At 36.1% G+C, this 27,003-nt stretch overlaps 1 pseudogene; it reads right to left on the reverse strand.

Annotated features, from left to right (window-relative positions):
* Positions 1-4,621: 4,621 nt before the first annotated feature.
* On the reverse strand, positions 4,622-11,450 carry LOC111014153 (helicase SEN1-like; annotated as a pseudogene).
* Between the last annotated feature and the right edge of the window lie 15,553 nt (positions 11,451-27,003).

Raw genomic sequence — 27,003 nt, forward strand, 5'->3', positions numbered from 1 at the left:
ATGTTGTGAATGCGGCAAAGGAACTCCCATGTAAATTGATTGGTTGGTCATAAAAAAACCAGTGAACTACCATGATTAACCATCCCATAAGATGTTGCAATTGATTGGTTGGTCATAAAAAAACCAGTGAACTACCATGATTAACCATCCCATAAGATGTTGCAATCAATATGGTGGAATGAGAAGGAATGAAGGTGACATCAATACTTTCTTTCAACATTAGACAAAGACTGCCACTTAGCCTCGAACTATTAGCCTCGAACTATTAACTTTTAAACAAGTATAGAAATTTGGAGAAATTTTCAATTAGTTTGTCAAGTGTTCATGTTGGGACTCTCTATACCTTTAAAAAAATTAAAGACTCGTGCAAGAGCACACGGTCACAAGTAATACTCGGAAGTAATCCAAGGTCGAATCCTCAGAGACTTGTTGCTTTTCAAAATCAAGTAATGCAGTGAAATGGTTCAAATATGCAATTGTGATTTAGGAAGAAAAATGTGATGAAATGTTGTCGTTTGGGGTTTTAACTAACAAGCAATTTAATGAAACTCAACCTCCTTCTCTCCTACCTTAGTTTTGATGCAAAACATGGAAAACACACTATGTTGGGAAAATGCACCAGGTGCAATTCCTGACTTTTCTTGGGATTTGAGTTCTACTCTTTCACTACCGCTTTTGGTTGTTGCAGAGGCTAGGGTAACCTACAATCATATTCCTATGTGTAATTACAATCCTAGAGAATATCTACCAACTCATTTGCATTATGGGTCAGAGGGCCTATGCCTAGGACCATGTTTTATGCGCTTATTCCTAAGGCACATCCCATATTGGTTTCCTGTTATTTTACCTAACTCACCTTTCCTAAAGTTGGGCTTTGGTGTATAAATCAAGTTCCCACTGGCCAAATGGAAAAAAGACGTAAAGAGAAGTTTTTAAAAACCAACCCAAAAAAGTGTCAGGCACAATCTGACCAACATCCCGAGCGTGTTGAAAATCAAATCATTTTGACTAAGGCATTCCACAAAGAGGTTGATAACTAATTTAGAACATAATTAAATGAAATTAAATGCACGAAAACATAAAGAAAGTATTTAAATGAATAAATAAGCCGTACAAGGAGTTCTAGCTTGACTTTCTTCTCTCTCGAGCGTGAGAGGAGTTGAAACTCGCTAAAGAACTTTAAAATAACAGAATGAACAAAGAACGGAAGTAAGAACTTGAATTAAAGGCAATACGAAAGGTAAAAGCGTGAAAAACGAAGAAATGAATAACTAGAACATGAACATAAACCCTAAAAACATGTTCTACAACTAGAGAACATCTAAAAGAAGATGAAATGAAGCTTGGAAAAGATGATTTGCTTAGGGATTGATGACTTCCTTTTATAGCACCATAGGTTGGTTGAAACTCCCCTCCATTTTAGGTGGAAAAGGATTGAGATTCACCTAACCACCTCACTTGAACTTGGACTCACGGTTTTGAACATGTGGGAAATGTCCTCCTTGCCCTTCATTAATCAAAACGTGCGTTTTGACAATTTGCCCTCCAAAAATGCATCAGGCGCAATTCTGCAAAAACAGAATTCTGTTATTTTCTTCCAACTTTGACCGCATTTATCTCATATTTCTCATAGAGTACCATAGTTTGACTTTTATACAGAAATAATCTATGCATGTTCTATTTTAAGAATATGTGGTCCTTTTTGGCAAATAATAATGGGAAATGGGTCAAAAACGTGGTCAGACAAGGCTACCAACACATGTTTCTGCAGTAAAAATTCAACCCTAACACACCCCCAAACTTAGCCATTTGCTTGTCCTCAAACAAAAACAACAACAACAAATCTAAAACAATCAACATGCTAGAAATATGAATGATCAACAATCCAAATGTTCTAAGTAAATGAATTATATAAGTCTCAAGAAATGCTCCACAAGCTAAACATCCTAACTTTACTCGCAAGCCAGCAAACCATAAACCATCCTTTGTTTTGAAAATAAAAACTATTCTAAATCTTCTTCTTTCCTAAAACATAAAACTCTTTTACAAAACCATGGAATATGCACACTTCCGTTTTGATTCAAAAATTTTAACATCAAGTGGACCCGGCTACTAGCCCCTGAGGTTTTCAACACACTAACATCGGTTTCAAATTACAGCCACTCATAGAAGCTTGTTAGGTAGCAACTCGACATAAAATGATGCCGACAATGTTTTCACGAAGTCACCTTAATATGTAGGCTACCACCCTCCAAGATGCTAACGCCACCCATTTAAAGAAAATGAATGTCTTTCCTCTCATGTTTCTTACCACTCTTTTCTTACTCTCACTTTTATTTTTCTTTCCCCCACTCTTATTTTCACTCACGACACTTTTTTGACTTGCTTTTCTTCTTTTGGACTATTTTTCATACTCTTTCTTCCGAAAAAATTTTCTTGCATATGACTCTTTTTGCATAAGACTCTTTTATTGCTTACATTTTCTTTCTTGACTCTTTTTCCAAAACATAAAATGCATTTTCTTTCTTAAAACAAAAAGACACAAACTTACGGGAAGTGGTGTCCTCACTGGGGAAAGAAATTTTGAGAGATGCAAAATTTTGACACAAAAAAAGACAAAGACTTCCAAAGCAATGAAAAAGTTAAGGTTTCAAAACAAAAAGAAGCAGAACATAGTTTTATAACCAAAACAAAAAGAATGGAAAATGACTTATGGCTTGATCATAAAACTAGGAAATATAACCTATTCATCCCCTTAAGAATCCTCATCGACATGATACAAAAACAAAGAACAAATGAAAGCATTTCATTAAAAAGATGAACATGTTGAGAGTTTAGAAAAGATGCATTGAAGAAGCTAAAGACAAGCTAGTAGCTAAAACAAGGAAACATGCAAGCTTGAACTTTAACATATGCAAAAACACAACTTATATGCATTCCTAACAGCACAACATCCCAACACCTAACCTAAAACTAAAACTAAACAACGTAACATGCAAACTAAAAGAAAAAACAACAACCTACACAACCTAATATGCAAACTAATCTAAACAACCTAAACTAAACAACCTAACATACAAAATCAATATCCATATATCAAACAAAAAGAGGGAGATACTCCCCTATTCATCATCGGAAGACTCATCGTCGGTGGAATCGGTATGAAAACGGAAAGAAGATGGTAAGTCGGCCGCAAGCTCATCAGGGAATGAAGGTGCTTCATCACCGTATATTTTCTTGAGGAAAGCACAAGTGGCACATTGAGTAACCAAAAGAAGCTCGTACTTGTGCTTAAGCTCATCATATTGCTCCCTAGTTACCACTCCTCGGGTTTCGGGATCCGCTGCAGTAATGGGAGAATCTTCCTCTCGAATAATGGAATACCCCCGAACTCTCCTTAAGGATGTGAACGGCTTCTTGCGCATCACAACATTGGCATTATCGGCCTCCACTTCCGCCTGCAAGCATAACTCAGTTATTAGTCCAGGAACAACAAGATGACCTACCATTTTCTCGGAGCAACTTCGTTTCTCGTTTCTTATGAGCTCCCCAAAGTTGAACTCAATGCCCTTCATGAGGATGTACATCATCATCGCCCTATTGCGCTTAATGGAGGAATCGTGAGAAGTGGGTATCAACCGGTTCTTCACCACATACATCCAAACTGTCGCTTGCTCATTAATGTCAAGGGGCTTTAAAGAAAGCTTCCCCGTGGTTGAGACGGTCCATATCTTGTGTGGTCTATAAATAAGTCTATGCGCCTCCTCCACTTGCTCGTCCGAAGGATGCACTAAAATCTCATTACCTATGACATTAAAAACATCAAACAAACCATAGTGAGTATTAATAATGGAAGGTGAGAATTTTACCACTTTACCCTGTACTCTCATTACATCCCCTCGGTTTGGGTTAATGGTAGTGTAAAACTCTTTCACCAAGACCTCGGATACACGCGTAGTTGGGGCAAACAACGACTCTCAACCATTATCCACAAGCCTTCTCCTAACATATTCCAGCACCAGCTCTTGGGCCTCATCAAAACCTCTCTTAAGGAGGATATCACGTGTTGTGAAGGTGGACCTCCTCACCTCCAATCTCACCCTTTTTACTCTTAATGGTGTTTGTTCGGTAGTATCGGGCTCCTCTTCGTTGGCCTCCTCAAATGGTTTTTCTGCCTCTCTTTGCACCCTAGCCCTCTTGGCTTTTTTAGATGGACCAGTCTCGGCTTCTTTTGGATAGCCAAACATGCTACAGCGGCTCGGGTCCTGGGCCTAGAAATTGCACCAGGCGCAATTTCTGCCACTTTCTTCTTCTTTTGTGTTTTCTTCACTACTTTGGTCAAGCTCCCCTGCTCATCTGAAGTCTCTACAATAGCAACAAAGTTTGGGTCAGAAATATTCAAACTCGACAAAAAAGGGGTCTTACGTTGTGAAGAAGAGGAAGATGATTCCTCCATGGCCTCACTAGGGACATCCACAGGACCAGATGTTCCTTCTTGCTCTTGTGTAGGAAGCTCCTCATCATCTTGCTGAGATTCGTGCACCGGAGTTCGTACTCTCACTTCATATTGAGAGATATCGTCATTTTCTTCTTCGTCCTCAAACTCATCTTCATGCACTTCTTAGGGTAATTCTCCAAGATCTTCATCCTCTCCATCAACATTCAATTGTCCTTGTGCTGCTCCATTATTTCCATCATCCTCCAATGGATCCTCTCCCCTTGCTTCGTTCAACGCCACCAAAATTTCGTCAATTTTCGGCGTTGTCCTTTCCTGTTCTAAATCATCAAAAACTATGGGCTTTTTAGTCAAGATAGGATCTGGAAAAGATGGAGACAAAATACCTTATAGAGTGGCCGGTGGAGTCTCATCCATAATTGCGCCAGGCGCAATTTGGCCTTGAATTTCGACCGTGGCCGAATCTGAGTCCTCCAAGGGCTCCGTGTCGTGTTCTGAATCCCCACTAACCTGTTCTTGACCTTCAACATGCACATCAACAGTAGTGGAAAGAGGGGGAGGGATAGACAGTTCTAAAGACTCGGAAATGGGGTATCTTGAGAAAAATTCATCCTACGACGTATACTCATGCTATTTAACTCAAGTTGAATCTCTTCACTCACTTTCTTTTAGTTTTCCATGAATTCTTGCCATTTTATGTTTAATTCCTCAATTTTCGTATAAACTCTCTCATTCTCTCTATCTCTAATTTCGTTATTTTTACTGAACATCTCCGCTCTCTCTTGAAGTCTAACTATTTCTTCATCTAAAACAGCACCTTTTTCCTCTAAAGTTTGATTTTTCGAAGATAGACTCTATTAACTCCTCCTAATTTCTTCTCACTATGACCCTCTTTATTAACCCTAGCATCCTTAGATTCCATATTAATTTTTTCAGAATTTGTACCACCTACGGATAGATTTCTCCTAGGGTTCATTCTTATAGTTTCCTCATATTTTCTTCTTTGTTCCCTAGGATCAAAGAAGAAAATATGATCTCTTAAATTGCGCCTGGCGCAATGTTGATGAGGGTCGGATCTTGATCTTGCAAAATTCAAATGCAAAAACAAAAATTAGATTTGGCATCTACACAAAAAAGCCTTAAAGAAAATGTAAAAATTTCGCAAAAAGAAGACAAAAAATATTTTACATAAAAACGCCCCCAAACTGTGGACTGTTTCCACTATTTTCTCATGGGTTTTTCAGTATTATAGAGGTTTTACCTCTGTCAATATACTCACCATAATATTTCTTGACCCGATACCCATTTACCTTAAAGATATTACCTTTGGAACCCATTAAATCCACCGCTCCATGTGGATAAACATATTCAACTACGAATGGGCCCGACCATCTAGACTTAAGCTTACCTGGAAACAACTTTAATCTAGAGTTAAAAAGCAAAACTAAGTTTCCAGGTTCTAAATTCTTGTCCATTATCTTTTTATCATGTCACTTCTTAGTTTGTTCTTTGTACATCTTGGCATTCTCATAAGAAAACTGATGAAATTCATCCAACTCACGTAACTGGAGCAATCTCGCTTCACCTGCAGTCACATAATCAAAATTTAGTTTCCGCGTAGCCCAATATGCTCTATGTTCTAATTCTAACGAAAGATGACATGCTTTACCAAAAACAATGCGATATGGGAACATGCCTAACGGAGTTTTATAAGTAGTTTTATACGCCCACAAAGCATCATTATATGGAAATATAAACTATATCCGGCTATAAACTTAATCAACATACACTTAACAATGGTGATATAAACTATAGCCATTACAACATACACTTATATGGAGATATAACCTATATTTGGCTATAAAGTATATACGACTATATTCTTCTACAATTAACAAACAAAGCAAATAACCTACGAACCTTTTGGCCGGCGACTAGACAATGGTCAAGATAAACGGAGGGCTCGAATGGTCGATGAGCAACCGGCGACAAAAAAGAAACCTCAGGATAACCGGACGGAAACAATGGACGGGCGGCCGGAGACGAAAGAGAAGCTAGACAGATTGTTCCGGCGACATAGAAGAACGGAGACGGCGGCTGGAGACGAAGGAATGGACGGAAACAAAATGACAGAGGAAGAAGAAAAGTTGGAGGAAAGAGGTTTTCAAATTTTTTCAATAATGGAGGATTTTGGGGATTTGGTATTTTTTACTTTTGGAAAGTCTAATTAGGCAAAATTTAAGGGATTTAAAATGTAACCTTTAAAGTAACCAATTTTGAATTTTAAAAATTAATTAATATTGAGGTGTAGATACAAAATGATATATTAGTAAATTTGGGGATGAATACCATCTTAAATAGGATTGTTGTAAATTTTATACATTTCATTATTTTATGTAATTATAGTCTCTAAATAGTCTATGAATGTACTAATCCCATCAATTAAATTAAAGTTCACCATTGCTTGATTGTATTTTGTTGATTATTTGTAATCCAATACAAAGCCCATGACACCGGCCCACTTATAGTTATGGGGTCACATGGCGCTACTCCCACCCTAGCTGTAGCATCATAACACTTGCTTACAAAGCCATGGAGTTAGTGCGAAATACCTATTTATTTTAGGTTATTTATTTGTCTCATCCTGAATTTTAGACTTTGAAAATTAATAATTTTATTTCTTGTTATTAGTTTATCGTCAAAAATTTTATTGACAAATAATGCACGACTACAAATATGTTAACATGGGGACATGAAGATGTATTTGAGCCACACAAATTCATCGAGACAAACATTAAATAACATTACGGCCGAAACTAAAATGGTTAAGTTTTATAAGTTTTAACATAGAAATAAACATTTCTAATATCCAAAAATCAAAATAATATTTTTTAATCTTCAGAAATCAAAATACTAAAATTCAAGATCAAAATAGAACCAACTAAATAATAAAAAGTAGGCATGAAGCTACTAAGTTCATTACCTAGCAAGATGACAAAATACTAGAAAAAACCAAGATTACATGTCTATAAATAGATAATTTGTAGTAGCCCAATTGCTAAAGTAATTAAACAACTTAAACTAACAACCAAAACTAAACCAATAATAATCCAAATGACAAATGAGGGTTTAAACTAAAACCCCATTAGCTTTTTAATGAACATCATAATCTTGAAACTAGTATGCTTCAAAAAAAGAGTAAGAGGTGTCTGAGTGAGCTTCTTCTACTTTCATTGCCTCTATAATCTTCCAGCTTCTTCCTTTACCTCCTCCTCCTTTCTTGTCGTCTCCATCTACAACAATTGCCTGATCGAAGCATTCTCCACCGTCAATATCGACATTCGACTCGCTGTCCGGGCCAGACGATGGAGCAGAACATTTTACGTGTTCTGATATGGCATCGGCACGAAAGAACAACCGGTTTTTGGCATCAATAACCAACTCTTACCAAACTGAATTACTCTTTGAGAGTGTGTTGAAGTTCCCCAATATCGACTCGCTGTCTGGGCCAGACGACGGAGCAGAACATTTTACGTGTTCTAATATGGCATCAGCACGAAAGAAACAACCGCGGTTTTTGGCATCAATAACCAACTCTTCCTAAACTGAATTACTCTTTGAGAGTGCGTTGAAGTTCCCCAGTATCCACAGACAGTATTTATGCCACTTAAATGAGGGTACTTAGTAATCGTAAACTAGATGGCTACAAAACTTTTCAGCAAGCAAAACCTTTCTAAATTTCATAAATTTAGAAAAAGGAAAATTAGAGGGAACAAACATTGAAATCTTTAACTCTTTTATAAAATTTTTTATTCCTTTTTGCTCTGCCTGATTGGTTGAGTCAATATCGAAGCCTACTATCCTAAAAACAATATTTAATTTTTACTAGTCAAACCCCAGTCAGGATGAGTTTAAATGACATTTAAAAGAAATATTTAAGTGAATAAAAAAATATATATACTAATTAACTTTAGTGTGTTCTTTTAGAGGGTCCGTTCGTTAATATTCTCACTTTCCTTTGTTTATGTTTCCTCATTTTTAATAAATAAAAATATAATTACAGACTTCAACACTCATAAATTTCATGTTGGATCAAACAATATACTTATATTTTATGTTTTGTAATAAATTAGAAACATAAACAAGAAATATTGTTCTGTTTCCAAAATTTGAATATAATTTTGATCACGTTTTATAAAAAATAAGAAAAAAAACATAATTAATTTCAAAATGCTTAGATTTTTTAATAAAATTATAAACAAGAAACAACAAAAGGAATGAGAACATTATCAAATAGCCCTTAATATTTTCAAAATCTTCAAAATCTTCAAAATCATACCTATGTAACCAAAACAATATGAAAATTTTGAAGACGGTCACCTTTTCAAAAGTCACCCTAGACCCACACCAAGTTTGGATCATTTTAAACCTAAAAGAAATGGTATAAAGTTGTTACCTTGCTCTCGTGAGGGCAACATTTTGCTCTTTGATTACTCGATAAAAACCCGATCGACGATCCACTATTCGATCTAACGGTTGAAATGATAATGATATCTTCCTCCCCACCTTGGAACCCATCAACTGAGCTCACTTTGACTGTAAAGCCACCACAGTTATTATACTTCCTCCCAACTTTATGTTGAATTGCAGCCACTTGAGCTGAATAAGGTGAGACCACACCGATGCTGATCTTCTCCTTTGAGCGAACACATGCTGAAAACATACCAAAACGAAACAAGAATGCGTCAAAAATTTTCTCGAGAAAAATTATCGATAAAACGACAAGAAGAATGAAAAATACAGAGAAAAAAAAATGATTACACCTTTGGACAAAGTATGAAGAATTTTGAGGACAATATGAACCTCTGCCATGTTTCTCCAACTGTGTCCCATGCCATCCTTCTCTTCTCTTCTCTTCCGTGGTTAATATCTATGAAAGAATAGGAACCGAACATCGGTCCGGGAAGAAACGACTTCGTGTAGTCTTTGGCTTTGACGTTAGGGCCATCTGAGATCTGGTTTGAGTAGAATTTTGAGTTTGGGAAAAGGCTTATGGATGGATGCATTCTGTACTGCATATTCAGAAGATGTTTTGGATGCCCCAATAAACTCAGCCTCTCAAATAAGCTTCTTCCAAAGCCAGCATTACCTGCAGCCTTAAAAAAACAAAGGGAAACACAGAGGAATTATTTAAAATTCAAACCATTTGCTCGATAAAAGCCTAAGTTTTCTCTCTCTTATGATATAAGAGTGTCTAGCTTGTTTGTACCAATTTAATATTTGTAATATTTTTTACAAGACAAGACAATTGTGAGACTCTACTATATTTAGTTGCCAACAAATATATTCATAGAATATTAAATTCTAGGCAGCTACGTAAACATGAGACATAGACATGATGACAAGTGAATTTTTAAATTAGGACATGATGATACATTTAATTATAATATACATCTTATTTTAAAATTAGTTTTATATATTCTTCGACGATTCTAATGATCAATATTCATTTTTGGTTTATAATATGATCATGTAGTAATTTATGACACAATGTCTAACCTCGAAATATTTCAGATACACCAATTAAGCAATTTTCTAAATAATTAAACAAATTTAAAGTGAATATGTATTTCACTTCTAAAAGGTTCATTTTAGTACTTCAAAAACACGTGTTTCTTATATCTAGTAAAGTGATTGATAGATACGTGTTTAACAAGTGCTACATTTGTTCTATTAATGTTTGACATGTATCTATTGTACTTAACTAAGTGTCCTATCATGGGTGCATCATAGAATAGAATATATATATAATGGAAGAAATTTTCTCACTTTGCTTTCAACCATGGCAGGCAATTGGCACTCATCACCTATGAGAATTACATGCTTTATATCTGGAAGTTGCATTGGAATGACAGATTCACACTCTTTCAACTGTGCTGCTTCGTCGATCACCACGGCCTTCAGTGGCGCCAACGACTTCGAATACAGTTTAAACGAACTCGAAACAGTACAGAAGAACAAAGAAGCATTCCGAAAACAAAAGTTTGCAATCGTGGCTTTGTTTGTCGTGTGTGGAAGGCGAAGTTCATCCAAGGATTGCTGGAGAGACTTCAACACTACAACGCAATCATTTCTAGCCTTCAAAAGTTGCTCAAATTTCGAAAACAATCGAGAAGGACATCGATCCGAAACCACCTCCTCAAGCTCGTCCAAAACGACGCCGTTTCGAAACAACAAACTCTGCAAAGAATCAATCAAACTCATGAGGCAATCCAGCCTCTGAAAATTATGCTTCAAAATACTTTTCGGAACATGCGTGCAGAGAATCGACACGCAGTCTCTCGACGACGACGAGAGCGCTCTAAACTGCTTCCTCACAAATTCAAGAAACGACATGTCGTCAACATCGCGACGATAATGAGAAACACAATCTTCAAGAAAATCAATCATGGATACAAAACAATGCCTCCAACCAGTGAAGGGACTGAAACACTTTTTTAGGCGCTTAACTCTATAATCCAAAAACATATACTTATCATCAAACCCAACTTTTGAGCTTCTTCTCATTCCCAAACAAAAGAACATCCCCCAAAGAACAGAAGATCCCTTCAGATTTCTGGTGCATTTCTCTAACCAAAACAAGAAATCGTGACGCCATCTGCATAACGGCAGTATTCGTCGGGGCACAGGCCAGTGTCCGACATTTATTACTCAACAATTCCAACAGCAACACGCCAACTGTCTTCGTTTTGCCTGTCCCAGGAGGACCCCATATGAGTTCAACAGATCTGTGGTCACAACTTGTCGTCTTCAGACACGGCCGAATCGCCTTAACCTGCGATTCGTTCAGCGAAGAAAACAAATCATTGTCATCGTCATCGTCATCGTGGTCGTTATCGGATTCTTCACAAACACCACAACCCGAGGAATCGGAGCCGAGAGATCGAATTCGGTTCAAAATATTCGCGGTCGAGTTCTTTGCTTTTCTGTTCATGTGAAGGGCGTTCCATATCCGTAAATTATGAGAATGGTATATGACAATAAAAAAAATATATATTACATAACCTATGTTTATCACATTATTGCAAAAAAAAAAAAAGAAAAAGAAAAAAAACTGAAAAAAAAAATTGAAAAAAAAAATTCGGTAAGAGAGAAATTTTTAAAATTTTTATTACAAATTCGCCTGACTCAGTATTTTTAAAATTCGATAGGAGAAAAGTGAGAGTCAAAGATTTGAAAACTAAATATGGAAAAAGGGATAAAAATCAAATCTAATTATTTAAATAAAAATAAATTTAATCTAATAAAACATAATAATCAAGAGCAATCGTGGGATTAATGAACGTAGACACCGTATTGTTATTAATACATTATCCAAGTTCGAGTCAAGCTACCGCAATGTCATCGTGACGCGGAGCGACCGACTCTTTCAAGATAAGGGTTTGGGGTGTGATTGATCACCTATTTAAAAAAACTTGGTCTATGAAAATAGAACTAGTCGACTGCACAATAAGGAAAGAAAAAAAATGTACAATACGATACTTTATTTTTGCAGAAGTTTGTATGCTGGGTTAGATTTTAATCTTTATTTAAATTAAAAAAAAATGTACAATACGATACTTTATTTTTGCAGAAGTTCTGTATTCTGGGTTTGTGGATGTGTTGTTGTAGGAAGGGATTAACAGAAGGTCTTCGGAAGTTGCTGCTGCTGTCGATCTATACTACAGTCGATCTGTCGATGACGGGTGGTCGTTGAAATACTGTCAGATATGTTTGTCGCCAAACCCAAAATTTGTGGTGGTGTCTCGTGAGATTTGCAAAGGAAAAGGAGAATATATATATATGTATGTATGTATGAAAGGTTGGGAGAAAGGAAGAAGGTGTGGTGGTGAGGTTAACGGGGAAAAGTGAAGGCTAAAGTGGAAGTGGCTCAATTCTAGAGAGAACGAGATGAAGAAGAAGTAGGCTAGGGCTTTTAGGAAAAAAAAAATCTCTTTTGATTCTTCCCTGCTCTATTAAAAAAAAAAACAACGGTAATCTATTAGGGTTGTTCAAAAAACCCGACGAACCCGATAAATCCTACCCATTGGGTTGGGTTCAATTAAACCTCAGTTTGGGTCGGTTCTCGGGTTGGTCCTTAAAAAATTCGGGTTGACCCAATTCAACCCAAATTAGCGTTATTTAATATATATATTTTTATAATAAATATATGATACATTTATTATCTTCGATATGAGCCGTTCGTTGAGTTTTAATCTCACCCTTCATTTATCATCTCCTTCCTCCCTCGTTTTGATTAATCTCATCCTCAAATTTTCTTTTCTCCATTGTTGTCTCCTTTCTGAAGCTTCTCGTTGCACTCATCGTCGCCCCTGCAATCCCGTCGCCGCCCACTGTCCGCTGCACCCGTGGCCGCCGCCGCCCTTGCGTCCCGTCGTAATCGTCGCCTATGTACCCGTCGTCCTGTAGCAGACCTCCTTCACCACTGATTTGAAGTAAGGAGGAGGAACGAAGAATCTCATTCTTTTCTTTTCACGTACAAGATCGCACACCTCCTTCACCCCTTTTTTTTTTTTTTTTTTTTTTTGCTTTATATTCAGTTATCGCAGGCCTCCTTCATCGCATATGGTTCTTTTTTTCATCTCTTTGGGAGATTGGGGAGATTTGGAAAGAAGATCAATCATGTTCTTGTATGTCTTTAGACTAGAATGGTCGAAACTGAATAGCAAAGGAAACAACTCTCCCATTTGTCTAGGTTATAAACAAAATAAAATTTAAATTAAAGAAAAGTGACAAACCGACAACCCAACCCGAATTTTCGGGTTGGTCCCAAAAGTATCCCAACCCAACCCAACCCAACCCGTGAACACCCTATAATCTATGCTGAGAATCCAAATATGTAAAAATTTGAAAACTTAAACTATTTGTGAAATATAGTTTCTAAAATGACTCGTGAAAGAGATTTTTCCTATATTTTATACAATTTTCACGTGAAGGTTCCACTTTTTTTTTAAATTTATTTATAATCCACTTCTAGTAATTCAGACTTTTTTAGATCAGGTTGTTTTTGTTGCTCCTTTAGTTTGTGTTTGGGTGTATTGCAGAGCAAACTAATAATAAGATGAATAAAAAAACACATCCAATATAGTAGCGCCTAGGGCCCATTGACAATTATTTTATTTTGATTTTCTATTTTTTAAGAATTAAGATGATGGATTGTAAGGGCATATTTGTCTTTTGGCATTTAAAAATAAAAGAATTTGTGAGCTAAAGTTTTCGGTTAGCTGCTGTGTATTCAAGAAGGGTTAAAAGAGGGAAGACAAAGTGAAAAGAATATTTTGCCATTTCTCTAACACTCAAAAAGATGGGAAATGTGTAATTGAATTTTGAGATGAGATATGGTATAATCCAATGGATAATGACTAAATGTAAAATTTGAGTACTTGCGGGCGTGGTGTCAGAGAAAAAAAAATCCTTTTTTTTAGGTTAAACGTTAAAACACCATAAGAATAATTTCACGATAAAAAATGATCCTTTTAAATGAAGAGAGAGATTTAATATATATATATATATATATTTGTGTATGTATTTATGTATGTATATGTATGTATCTATATGTATCTATATATATATATATATATATATATATAGATATATGTATGTATGTATGTATATATATCTATATATATATATATGTATTTATATATATATGTATTTTTTTTATATCCGTGAGTGTTCGGGCCAGCTTATGCGTACCTCGACTAATTTCACGGGACAACCGTCTGACCCTATAATATTTGGTGTCAGAAAACACATAAGAACTACTAATTCTTAAGGTAGTTAGAATTAATTACTAATTCCTAAGGAATTACAACATTTGCTTTTGTTAATTGGATATTTGATTTTTATTTAAGGATATTATGGTGTATGCTGGAATGAAGTATAAGTTAATTTGATGTTGGATTATTATTCCAGGTTATACCATCCGAATTTACACCGTTTGTAGGATGTGTGAGATGGTTTATATTTATAAAACGTTTTTAACTATCTATTATTATAGAGTTTCAAGAAACTATATATTAGGTATGATTAAGTAGTTTGTTAAGAATGAAAGAAAATGTGTCTGTTTGTGAATTTAGAATTACTTTAAGATTTTGAGAAATATTTGAAACTTATGAAATGTTGTTAGAAATAGAGACTTCAGTGGAGAAATTTATGAAATATTCTTAGAAAAAATAATTTCATAGTAATCCAAGTGAGCTTAGCAGTTGCATTGGCCATGGCTCTATATTCTGCTTCTGAGCTAGATCGAGATACAGTTGGTTGCTTCTTGGATGACCATGAGACTATCAAGTTTGATCCAAGGGAAACACAATATCTAGAGGTGTTTTTTCGTGTGGTTATACAACCACCCTAATCTACACCACAAAAAGCATTCAAATTCAGTGAGCTGTATTTTTAGAAAGTTATGTCATGATTTAAAGCCTTTTTGTGATATATGAGTATTCGTTTAACTTCCCTTAAGTGCTTAGGTTGAAGTTGTTGCATGTATTGACAAGTCTAGTTAGAGTACGGTATTGTAGGGACCCGACCAAACTCCTATATATTGTAGGATCAACTGAGTCTTCGTCTTTGGGAGTACCATTTGGGCCTACGACCATGGGGTAGAGACAGGAGAAGTGGCCATCATTTCTGTCATTTTAGGAATATATCTTTTGTGTACTTGCTTTGAGTAACATGGTACCCATTTGGAACATGCTGAAATTCAATGCTAAGAAAGTAGTGAAGCTATCCAAGGATTTTGATAGCGAATTCTGATCTAGCTGTTGAATGAGAGTCTTGACAAAAATTGGGTTCATTTCCAATGATTATAATATTATCTACATATACTAACATCAATATAGGAATGATATTATATTTGTATATAAACAAAGAGGGATCAAACTTGCTGCAAGTAAATCTTATATGTAATAAAAAGTGAGATAGTTTATCAAACCAAACTTTAGGGGACGGTTTAAGTCTATAAATTGTCTTTTTTAACTTACAAACATGATTTAGAAGTTCAAGGTTAGAAAAACCTTGTGGTTGAGCCTGTTGGGTGTGTTGCCCTAAACTCGTAGTTTGTATTATGTAAAAACAAATGTATATTCAATAAAGTTTTATTCAATAAATTTGTTGTTGAAACATAGCATTGCATTGTCCAAATCCAATAAACTAAACATCCAAGGTTATTTTAATGTAATCGGGACAGTATATATACTGGGTATATATTTGATATACCCCTGATATATGAATGGATAATGTCCCGTGAATAACCTAAATGGTCTATAGTATATGGATAAGGCTGGGTACCTTATCCTGGTAACACTATGGATACGGCCCACTGTGTAAATGTTACAGACGACTCGATGCAGGTCGTTCATGTAGAGACATCCGAGTGGGGGTATCCTGTACAATGAGTTTGTATAAGACCGAACCGCGAAATAGACAATCTTTAGATGTAACACTGTTAACTAATAGATTGTTATTTCTTAGGATGACCATGAAATTCATTCTCAATCCTGAGTGAGTTATGACTCCTGCCCGTGAAGGCTCGTCCTTTGATCTGTATGGGTGAGAGTGGCCCGAGTCGCCGACTCAACATTTCTACCATTTTGGGGACGAGACCGAGTGGGGAGCTGGGAACATAACTTCACAAGATGGAATTCACTCCTCCCCAACTTTAGGGGAGTAGATGAGTGTTCCCTTAAATGCTGACTCTGGAACTTGAACAAGGGGTCCCACCCTCTCATTGGCCGAGAGGGACTTCCGGTTATTGGTCGGACCATAACCGGGTTGTTTATTAGAGGAGCACTGGTGTTTAAGGAGTAAGATGTAACTCAGAGGTAAAACGGTAATTTGACCCAACTTGAGTTACGAGAACTCGTGAAGGATTGACTCGTCATTTATGGTCGTATATCCATGGACACGAAAACGTTTTGCAGTGAGAAGAGTGCAACTGCGAGTCTTTAGAGAAATGACCCGTATTTAACGAATCTTGATTAACTAGGTCAATGAGTTTGATCGATTAATCTCGCATTGTTGGAGCTTCTGATTTGTAGGTCCATTAGGTCCTCTTGCTAGCTCATAACGGGTAAAACGAGGATCAAGTTTTTGGAAGAATTTGAAATGTTCAAATTACTTAAGGGATTATATGTATATTGATACATTATAATATATAGTTAATTATAAATTAAAACTATATATTATGAGAGAAATTATTTGAATGAGATTCAAATAAAATTAATATGAATAAGATTCATATTAAAACTATAGGTTAAAAATAATGTGCATAAGATGTACATTAGAACTATAGGTTATACGAGAAAAATGTTATAGAATATGATTTTATTTTTATGATAAATAATTAAGTGTTAATTATTTATTTGATTAATATATATATGTTAATTAATTATTAATTGGATTAATAATTAATAATTATTTATTAATTAATATGATTAATTAATAAATTAATTTTTATATTTTAATTATTATATATATATTATATATATATATATTAATTATTTATAAATATATATATATATATTATTAATATTAATTATATTAATATAATAATAATATGTATTATTATTAAACTCCCCTGCAAAATTGTAAGGGAGTGGGAGGTTTCTGTGACGTGGGTACCCCATGTCATACTTCTTTTTCTTTAAATGTTGAAGAAAACTGAAGGGTAGGTAACAGAGAAAAAAAAACTCTCCCACCAATTCTTTCAAGAGCTCTCTCAATCTCTTCCTCTTGTTCCAAAGAAATTCTCCCACAAGAACGATCTCGTATCCAGAGGATAGCGAGGAAGGCTCAGTGGTGGTGTTCGTCGGAAATTTGTTGAAGAAACGTTCTTCAAAGGTATTGAGTTTCCTCTGTATTTTTCTTCTTTGAATTTCGATTTTGTATCCCGAAAATCAGCAACGAAGATCCGCTTCCGTTCCGGGATTCACATCCCTTCAGAGCCATGTATGCACTTTCCTTGAGATATCCATGGAGAAATGTATTCTTCACATCTAATTGTCTCAAGTTCGAATTATAGGAAGCTCCAAATGCAAGAACAAATTGTATTGTAGTTGTTTGACCATTGGTAGATGGTCTCTTTGTGATCTAGTACTGCCACGTCAGAATAGCCTTATGCCACTAATCTAGCCTTGTATCTCTCTATTGAACCATCTTCCTTGAATTTAGAAGTTCCATTCGCAACCTACAATATTTATGTTGAGAGGTTTGCTTACCAGATTCCAAGTGTTGGTGTGACAAAGAGCTTGTAGTTCCTCTTCCATAGTCTTTCTCCACACATAAATTTTGAGGGCAACTTTGTAGTTCTTTGGTTCACTGGCTTGTGTAGTACTTAGCAGAGAAAGTTTGATACGCGACAACCCAAGCGTATTGAACTACTCGAGCTACAAAGCACTTGAATCTAATCGTATAAGTGATTCAACCCGAAAGGCTAAGGGTTAGATGGATTACCTTTGCAGTTGTTACATTGAGTAGACAGAATACTCACTATGCTCGAGGGAAACACTCCACGAGTTTGAATATCAATTAAGTTCTACCACACAAAGAGATTTGATTTTTTTTTGGGGGGGGGGGGGGGGGGGAACACTCAACGAGTTTTTATTGACTCAAAAGCTCAACTACAATGAAGGGGAACACACCTATTTATAGGCTAAGGCTCCTGGCCTTTACGAGAAAATTGTAAAATAACAATAAACCTAAAAATAAAATAAAACAAATAAATGAAAAGATATTTCTATTATATTATCACTCAAATAAGGCAATCATTTCCTAATTGAAAATACTTGCTAAAGCTAATTAAAACAAATCCCACACTTGTTTTAAAACAAATTAGGAATAAGTAATTTCCTAAAATGTTGAAGAGTGGGCAACAAGGCATTTGTTTGTGCGCCAAAAGGAGTTAGTGCCTATGGGAGAGTGGCGGTAGCAAAGAAAGAACCAGTGAGGTTTTACTGTCACTAGTTAGATAATGTTCAACTCCAAGACTTCTCACAAGAGGAAGAACATACAATCTCCATAATAAGAAATTTGTAGTGTTAAGTTTAATCGAAATAAGACTCAAGCACTAGTGGAAGGATTGTATGGTGAGTGCAACTTCAGCTTTGGCCTGGCTTTAACATAGGCTTCGACCTCGACTTGAACGAGGTTCGATTTAACCAAAAGATAAAATTCAACGGACCTGACTTCGACTTCGACTTGGATCGAGTTTGATTTAATTGAAAGATAAAATACAATGGATCTAGTTTTAACATAGGCTTTGACCTCGACTCTGATCGAGTTCAATTTAACCGACAAGATAAAATATAATGAACATGGCTTTAACACAGGCTTCGACCTCGACTTGGATCGGGTTCGATTCAACCAACAAGATAAAAATGCAACGAACATGGCTTTAACATAGGCTTTGACCTCGACTGGATTGGGTTCGATTTAACTGAAAAAGAAAATCCAACGGACTTGGCTTTTACACAGACTTCGACCTCAACTTAGATCAGGTTCGATTTAACCGAAGATAAATGTTTGATCACAAAAATGACCAAGCTTGCGAACTCGACTAGAACGGAAGGATGACTTTAAGGATGAGCTGAAACGTGCTGAGCAGGAGACCTGCAAAAGAAAACACTCCAACGTCTAAGTCAGGAAGAATCTGAGCTGTATTCGAGAGAAAAGATAGTGTTCGCGTACCTGGGATAGAGGCAAATGGTTTCTATATATAGGCAAGGTCTTCAACAGAATTCCGAACAAGGCCTCAACGACTCCTTAAGGTAAGCGTGAATCACGACATACTGACGTGGAGTTTGTGAAGGGATGTGAATCCTGGAGCGGAAGCAGACTGTTGTTTGTGACATTTAGGTAACAAAATCAAAATGTGCAAGATGAAAATACACAGGGGAAAACCATACCTTTGAAGAACTTTTCTTCAAAGAATTCCCCTCGAACACCACCACCGAGTCTTCCTCGCTATCCTCTTGGGTCTCGAGACCGTGCTTGTGGGAGCACCTTGTTTGGAATGAGAGGGAGTATTGAGAGAGAGCTTGAGAGAGATTGGATGAGAGTTCTTTCTTTTTTTTCTATTCTGTGACCAATATAGGCTTTTGCAGAAAACCAGTGACGGTGGGGAGTTACCCACGTCACATAACTTCCCCACTCCCCTCCAATAATGCAGGGGAGTTAAATATTAATATTAATAATTAATAATTAATATATGTAATAATTAATATGTAATTAATTAATTAATTAATTAATAATCTAATTAATAATTAATTAATATATATATATATCAAATAAATAATTAACCCTTAATTATTTATCACATGAATAGAATCATATTCTAAAACATTTCTCTCGTATAACCTATAGTTCTAATGTACATCTTATGCACATAATTTTTAACCTATAGTTTTAATATGAATCTTATTCATATTAATTTTATTTGAATCTCATTCAAATAATTTCTCTCATAATATATAGTTTTAATTTATAATTAACTATATATTATAATGTATCAATATACATATAATCCCTTAAGTAATTTGAACATTTCAAATTCTTCCAAAAACTTGATCCTCGTTTTACCCGTTATGAGCTAGCAAGAGGACCTAATGGACCTACAAATCAGAAGCTCCAACGATGCGAGATTAATCGATCAAACTCATTGACCTAGTTAATCAAGATTCGTTAACTACGGGTCATTTCTCTAAAGACTCGCAGTTGCACTCTTCTCACTGCAAAACGTTTTCGTGTCCATGGATATACGACCATAAATGACGAGTCAATCCTTCACGAGTGCTCGTAACTCAAGTTGGGTCAAATTACCGTTTTACCCCTGAGTTACATCTTACTCCTTAAATACCATTGCTCCTCTAATGAACAACCCGGTTATGGTCCGACCAATAACCGGAAGTCCCTCTCTGGCTAATGAGAGGGTAGGGCCCCTTGTTCAAGTCCCGGAGCCAGCATTTAAGGGAACACTCATCTACTCCCCTAAAGTCGGTGAGGAGTGAATTCTATCTTGTGAAGTTATGTTCCCAGCTCCCCACTCAGTCTCGTCCCCAAACTGGTAGGAATGTTGAGTCGACAACTTGGGCCACTTTCACCCATACAGATCAAAGGACGAGCCCTCACGGGCAGGAGTCCATAACTCACTCAGGATTGAGAATGAATTACCTGGTCATCCTAAGAAACAACAATCTATTAGTTAACGATGTTACATCTAAAGATTGACTATTTCGTGGTCCGGTCTTATACAAACTCATTGTATAAGATACCTCCACTCGCATGTCTCCACACGAACGACCTGGATCAAGTCGTCTGTAACCTTTACAGAGTGGGCCGTATCTATAGTGTTGTCAGGATAAGGTACCCAGCCTTATCCATATACTATAGACCCTTTAGGTTATTCACGGGACATTATCCACTTGTATATCAGGGTATATCAAATATATACTTCGTATATCACAGGTATATCAAATATATACCCAGTACATATATTGTCCCGGTTACACTAAAATAACCTCGGATGTTTAGTTTATTGGATTTTGGACAATGCAATGCTATGAATTCAACAACAAATTTATTGAATAAAACTTTATTGAATATACAATTGTTTTTACACTAAATACAAACTACGAGTTTAGGGCAACACACCCAACAGTTTGTGGGAATATGTGGCTGAGCAAAACATATCTAGGTTGGTTCAAACAAATAATGGGAATGAGACCAAAGGAGATCTTGGTCGGCTCGGCCATAACGGACGTCAGCTCGATAGACAGTCGAAATACCGAGGTGATAAAACTTGGCTTCACAAATTTAAAGCCACACGTGTGAGGTAGAAAACCACCTCCAAAAGATTAAAATGCAATTTCCTGGAAAAATCTGAAGTTATTTGATTTATTAGGAAGTTTTATACCTGAGTGCAGGATTTAGAAATCCTCTTAAACTTGCCTAAATGCATGAGATGCGCACTTGACACATGATGATAAGACTAACGAAAGTCACGTGTTCATGCGAATGTGAACTTCCAATGGTAGTATGCAGTACTTATCGTAAATGATGTTTACAAGAATGATGGGTGCATCTACAAATGTCTACTACCCCAATGTCATGAATGACAAATGATGCTCCCTTTTATTTTTCATTTATTCTTATCACCTGGAAATGTGTAAGAACATATGATCTATTTTTGATTTAGCTTAACCAACGAATTTGACCTTCAATACATGATGCAAGAATGTATATGCCTACTATAAGTTAGATGGATGCAATATGTATGCATGATACTCATTTTTGTTTTAGCTCAAATAATGGAATGTGACTATGAATGCACAATGCATATTTATGCATGGTATCCATATTTACTTTGGCACAACTAATTAATGTAACTCCGAATGCATAGCGCGTTAGCGATAGATGAATGCATGATATTCATATTTTCAATATTTAGCCGTGATATGAAAACGATTTATTTTTTGAAGAATATATATGCAAGTGATGTTAATGCATGATTTGTGAAAACATGGTTGAGAGAACAAGAAGTTTTTCCATATTTGAAAAGATATTGTCCTTTGTTTACTCTTATCCTTCTTATTAGCAAATATGTAGCAAAGAAAAACAATAATGTCGACATTGGAGGAAACCTGTCAACTCTTTTTCTTTTTCCTTTTCTTTTACTTTTTTTTTTAATGAATGATTTCACTTCATAATAGATATACACATTAAAGTAATTTTCTCAACCATATCAGATTTGATGGAGATTCTTTTTTAGATGTATCTCATGTGTCAGTTTAGAGAACTATCAAAAGTAATTCATAGCATTGTATATTTTGATTGATTAAACTGCTTTATAACCTCGACCTTATAATTGACAAGAAGGTCGGTTACAAGAAAATGGATTTGACGTTAGGATTAACTGAGGATGGGAACCATGATTTTTCAACAAAGCTTAATGATGAAGAAAAACTATGAGTTTCCTTCTTCCTAGAAGAAAAATAAGAGAAAGATATAAGAGTTCAAGCATATCCTGTGGCAAATCTCTTGAACAATAAAAGACTTCATAGTTTCTAAAGATTGGTATAAAGAAGAGTTAAAATGAACCAATTTCTTTGGATAAATAATCTTGAGAATTGGTTGCATAACTCTCCAAGAGTTCATCTCGTCTACCTCGCCACTTCTTTGAGTTTAGCTCAAAATCTTCGACAAAAATTTTCTTTTTCGCCTTTAGCCTCAAAATAGTTCTTTATAGGTATGTACTACAGCTGTCTTTTTAGCATTAGCTTCGATGTGCAGTAGATTCAATCGACTTGCAAAGGCCTCTCTTTTTTTCAAAGTGTAGCCTGTTTATGGGATGTTGCATAGTGCACTTTGTCAATGTTGAAGACTACTCGAAATTGAAAAATTTTGTACGAAGATGACCTTTGTCTTAAAGCTTTGTATAATGCAGTTACAATTTTGCCCCGATGTATCATTGCTCAACTTTGCGCCAGTTTGAAAATTTGTAAAAGAAGCGTGAAGCCTATGAAACTGTTATTGTTGATATATGTTGATTCTTCAGTATTATGATGAAATTGTTCACTGAGATCTTGAGACTATTTGTCAGGTCGCTAACTTCCTAATTGTCAAAACTACTATCCTAAGGTCGCTAACTTCCTAATTGTCAAAACTAGGATCCTAAAACTACTGCACTTGTATCTATATGAATTATAAAGGGATTTGCTTTATATGGGAAATGATCCCTAGACCTCTTACATAGAAAGTATGCCCCTAACCACCTTTCCAAATCACCTAATTGTTACATGATTTTCTGTTTTAATACTTCAACACAATTTATTTTTTATTTTTACTCTCGTGGTGATTTTATCCTTTTTTTTGGTGAGTCATAATCACCCTAGGACAAAAGTTAGGAGGGATGTAGTGAATAAGATGATAGAAGACTTATCCCTTATAATTTTTGAACCAGGTCACGAATTGGATTTAATATACTTAGTCCAATATATAATCCAAGTTAATAATCAGCTTCAAATTATTATTTGGGAAGGAGGTTTACTGCTAGATGATCAAACACTGAGTGTCTTAAGATCACTCTTACCTCTTGAGTGCTTTAAGATCTTCTTAGATAATCTCTGGAGTTGACACAGTGGAGATGACCTTTACGAAATAGTGACCAAAGCTTTTGTCTATGAGCTCAGTATACGAGCTGCTTTGGAAAGGCAGAAAACCTTACTCTATGATGAAAGGATCTGTCTCAACCGAAATAAACATGGAATCGTTGTTTGCAACCACAAAATTCCAACAGTTCTTTATGAAATTGTTAAAAATTCATTTCCTATTCATCGGATGCAATTGTAAATGTTTTCATGTACATGTTTATGTATGTATTGTTACTTATATATATACTAAATGAAAAATTGTGCCTGTTTTCGGGGTTTTACTATGGCCATTTGAATGATGATTGTGTCTCATTATTCTCGTATATTTTTTTGGGTAAAGTATTTATTTATTTTACAATGTGATAAGTTTGTCTATAATTATTTGGTTTAAACATTGACGATGATTTGGAAACTTAGTGAAATTTTGACTTGATGTTGAACAAAATAATTATGATAAAATTTATCTGAAATTGTAAAATAATAAAGGGTGGTGTGTTGATAACTCTCCAAAAGAGAGTTATTCTGGTGATTATTTGGGTGAAAATGTGCATTAAAATATCAAAGTGTGTCGGATTTAGGTCATAATTAGCATGAATAGTATTCAAATACAAATTCTTAGCTAAATATCCTTAGTCTTGTGAACTTTGGCCAAAAACAGCATAAACTCTCGTATTTGTGGTTCTTTTGCATAGGGTTTTAAAGAAGAGTTAAGAAGAGAAGGAAGTGTTGAATCAGAGAAGAAAAGTCAAAGCATTTTCAAGTGAGATCATCTAAAAGCTGGAGCATAGCGATGGCGGAACATGAGTGTCCGTACAGTTAATTCAAAAACACGGGCTTCACTTTGTCTGTACAATCTCCAGCTGGGTGTCCTAAAAACGGGACCCGATATTTAAAGGGAATGTTGCCCTAGCCGACAGGCACGCAGATCCCAAGGGAGACAAAATTGATAGCTGAAAAGACAAATGGAACATAATATACCCATTTTCGAGAGGAGAGTTGACGCCAAAAAGGGGAAGCTCGCCTGCTGGAACGAGCTGTCTGCTTCTTCTTCTCTGTCATTTAGCCATTTTTCTGCTATGGGTTGTATTCCTTCTTCCATTCTGTTTTCTTCACCCATTATGAGCTAAACCCCATTTTGGGGGAGGTTCACATGCTGTAACTGACTTGAGACCGAACCTCTAGCTGCTACATTTATTCTTAAGCAAATCTAAATTTATTTCTTAAATCTTCACGTTACTGTTGGCCGCTGTTTCGTGTATGCTAGCTTCTGTATTAACCCGGAAGGGCTTGTGGGTGCTAATTTGTTTTGCTTGTGATTAGCGCTTTTCTATAGCTATAAGGATACTCAGGAATGAGGTCCTCTAATCATGCTTATAGCTTGGGTTTATTGCTTGGGTATTTAGCAACGGGAGTTGTAATTACTCATGTTTGGGGTGTCTTAGAAGGGAACCGAGTCGAGTTGGGCACTAATAGATGTTAGCTACGCTAGAGGATAGGTTGATAAATTGTGACAGTATATTGAATCTCTCCCGCTTTTTCCATATCCGTTATTCCCCGTTATTGCTTTCTGTGCTACTGCTTTCCTGTGTTGACAGCTTCAATGCTATCATCTCTTGCAAGTTTCTGTCGTCTTGTTATTACTTTGTTTTATTTTCTCCTAGATAATATACACACTCAACTATGTACATTTTTATTTGTTGGTATCTACTTTTATCGTTAAAATATAAACCAAAAATCCATGTGGATACGACCTCGTTACGTACTACAATCGACGATTTGTGTATACTTGCATGTGTTGTCAACACAGTTGTGTGGACGCAACAAGTTTTTGGTGCTGTTGCCAGGGATTTTTTTGCGATTTTATTTTAACATTGATATTTGTAGATACAGTGCTGAAGTGATCTTTCTCATTTTCACATTTGTATTTTGCTGTGTGTTTTTGCGAGGTGCATGAACGATTACGAAGGATTATAATATATTATTGATCACGAAATAAAGCGCACCTTCCACATAAATATACGAGTGCAGAGGCGAGAACAGGCAGCAGCCAACATGGACAGAATAAATCCGCCAGTTCAACCTAATGCGCCTATAAGACCAAATGTGAGAATAGAGGAAATAGTAGATAGGGTTCCTGTCGCTACTCACCCTGATGTAGCAGTGCCCCCTTTCAACGTTGTACTCTTAGCAGACGACATCGACAAGGAAATCAGAGGATATGCAGCTTCGACATTCTACAACTTCAACCCAGTTATCATAGAGCCAGAAATTGAAGCTTTCAAATTTGAGCTGAAACCAGTGACGTTTCAGATGCTCCAGACAGTGGGTAAATTTCATGGACATGCTACGGAGGACCCGCATCAGCATCCGAAATTCTTTATGGGAGTTTGCAATTCATTCAAGGATGAAGGATTGAGCAAGGAAGTGCTGAGGCTTAAGTTATTTTCGTATTCACTTAGAGATGAAGCCAGAACATGGTTGGAGACCCTTCCTTCAGAGTCTATCACAAATTGGGATGACTTGACTTAGAAGTTTTTGATGAAATACTTCCCACCCAGCAAAAACGCTAAGTATCGCAGTGAGATCAACAACTTTCAGCAATTTGCTGGGGAATCTGCCAGTGAATCCTTGGAGCGTTTCAAGCGATTATTGCAGAGGTGCCTTCACCATGGGATCCCAAGATGCATCCAGATAGAGACATATTACAAAGGTCTGGATGATGCCACACGCTTAGTAATTGATGCATCCGCAAATGAGCCTTTGCTAGGAAAACCCTATGCTGAAGCATTCAATATTTTGGAAAGAATATCATCAAACAATCACTCATGGTCTAATCCTAGAGCTGTTCAAGGAAAATCGAGTAAGGGGCTAGTTTAGTCTAAATCATATACTGCATTGAATTTAAAGATTGAGAATCTGACGGACTTGGTATTGAAGAGTATGACACAACAAAGTTTAGTTGGAGCATTAGCTAGTACGGCTAATGTCAATCAAATTCAAGGGATTTCTTGTTCTTTCTGCGAGGGAGACCACCATTATAACAACTGCCCCGGAAATCCTGAGTCAGTTTATTATTTGGGGAACCCGCAGAATAATATAAACAATTCGTATTTGAACACGTACAATCCTGGCTGGAGGAATCACCCCAATTTTAGTTGGAGTGGCAATCAAGGAGGACACAATGCGGGAACATCCAATGCTCCAGCATTTCAGCAGAAGGTAAGTTATCCTCCTGGTTTTGCGAATCAAGGACAGATGGTAGCACAGAGGCAATAAGAATGATCATTTGCATCATTGGAAAAGTTGATGAAGCAATACATGGCAAATAATGATGCCACT

This window comes from Momordica charantia, assembly GCF_013281855.1.
Source record: "Momordica charantia cultivar OHB3-1 chromosome 9 unlocalized genomic scaffold, Mcharantia_2.0 BLBB01000009.1, whole genome shotgun sequence".
Classification (NCBI taxonomy): Eukaryota; Viridiplantae; Streptophyta; class Magnoliopsida; order Cucurbitales; family Cucurbitaceae; genus Momordica; species Momordica charantia.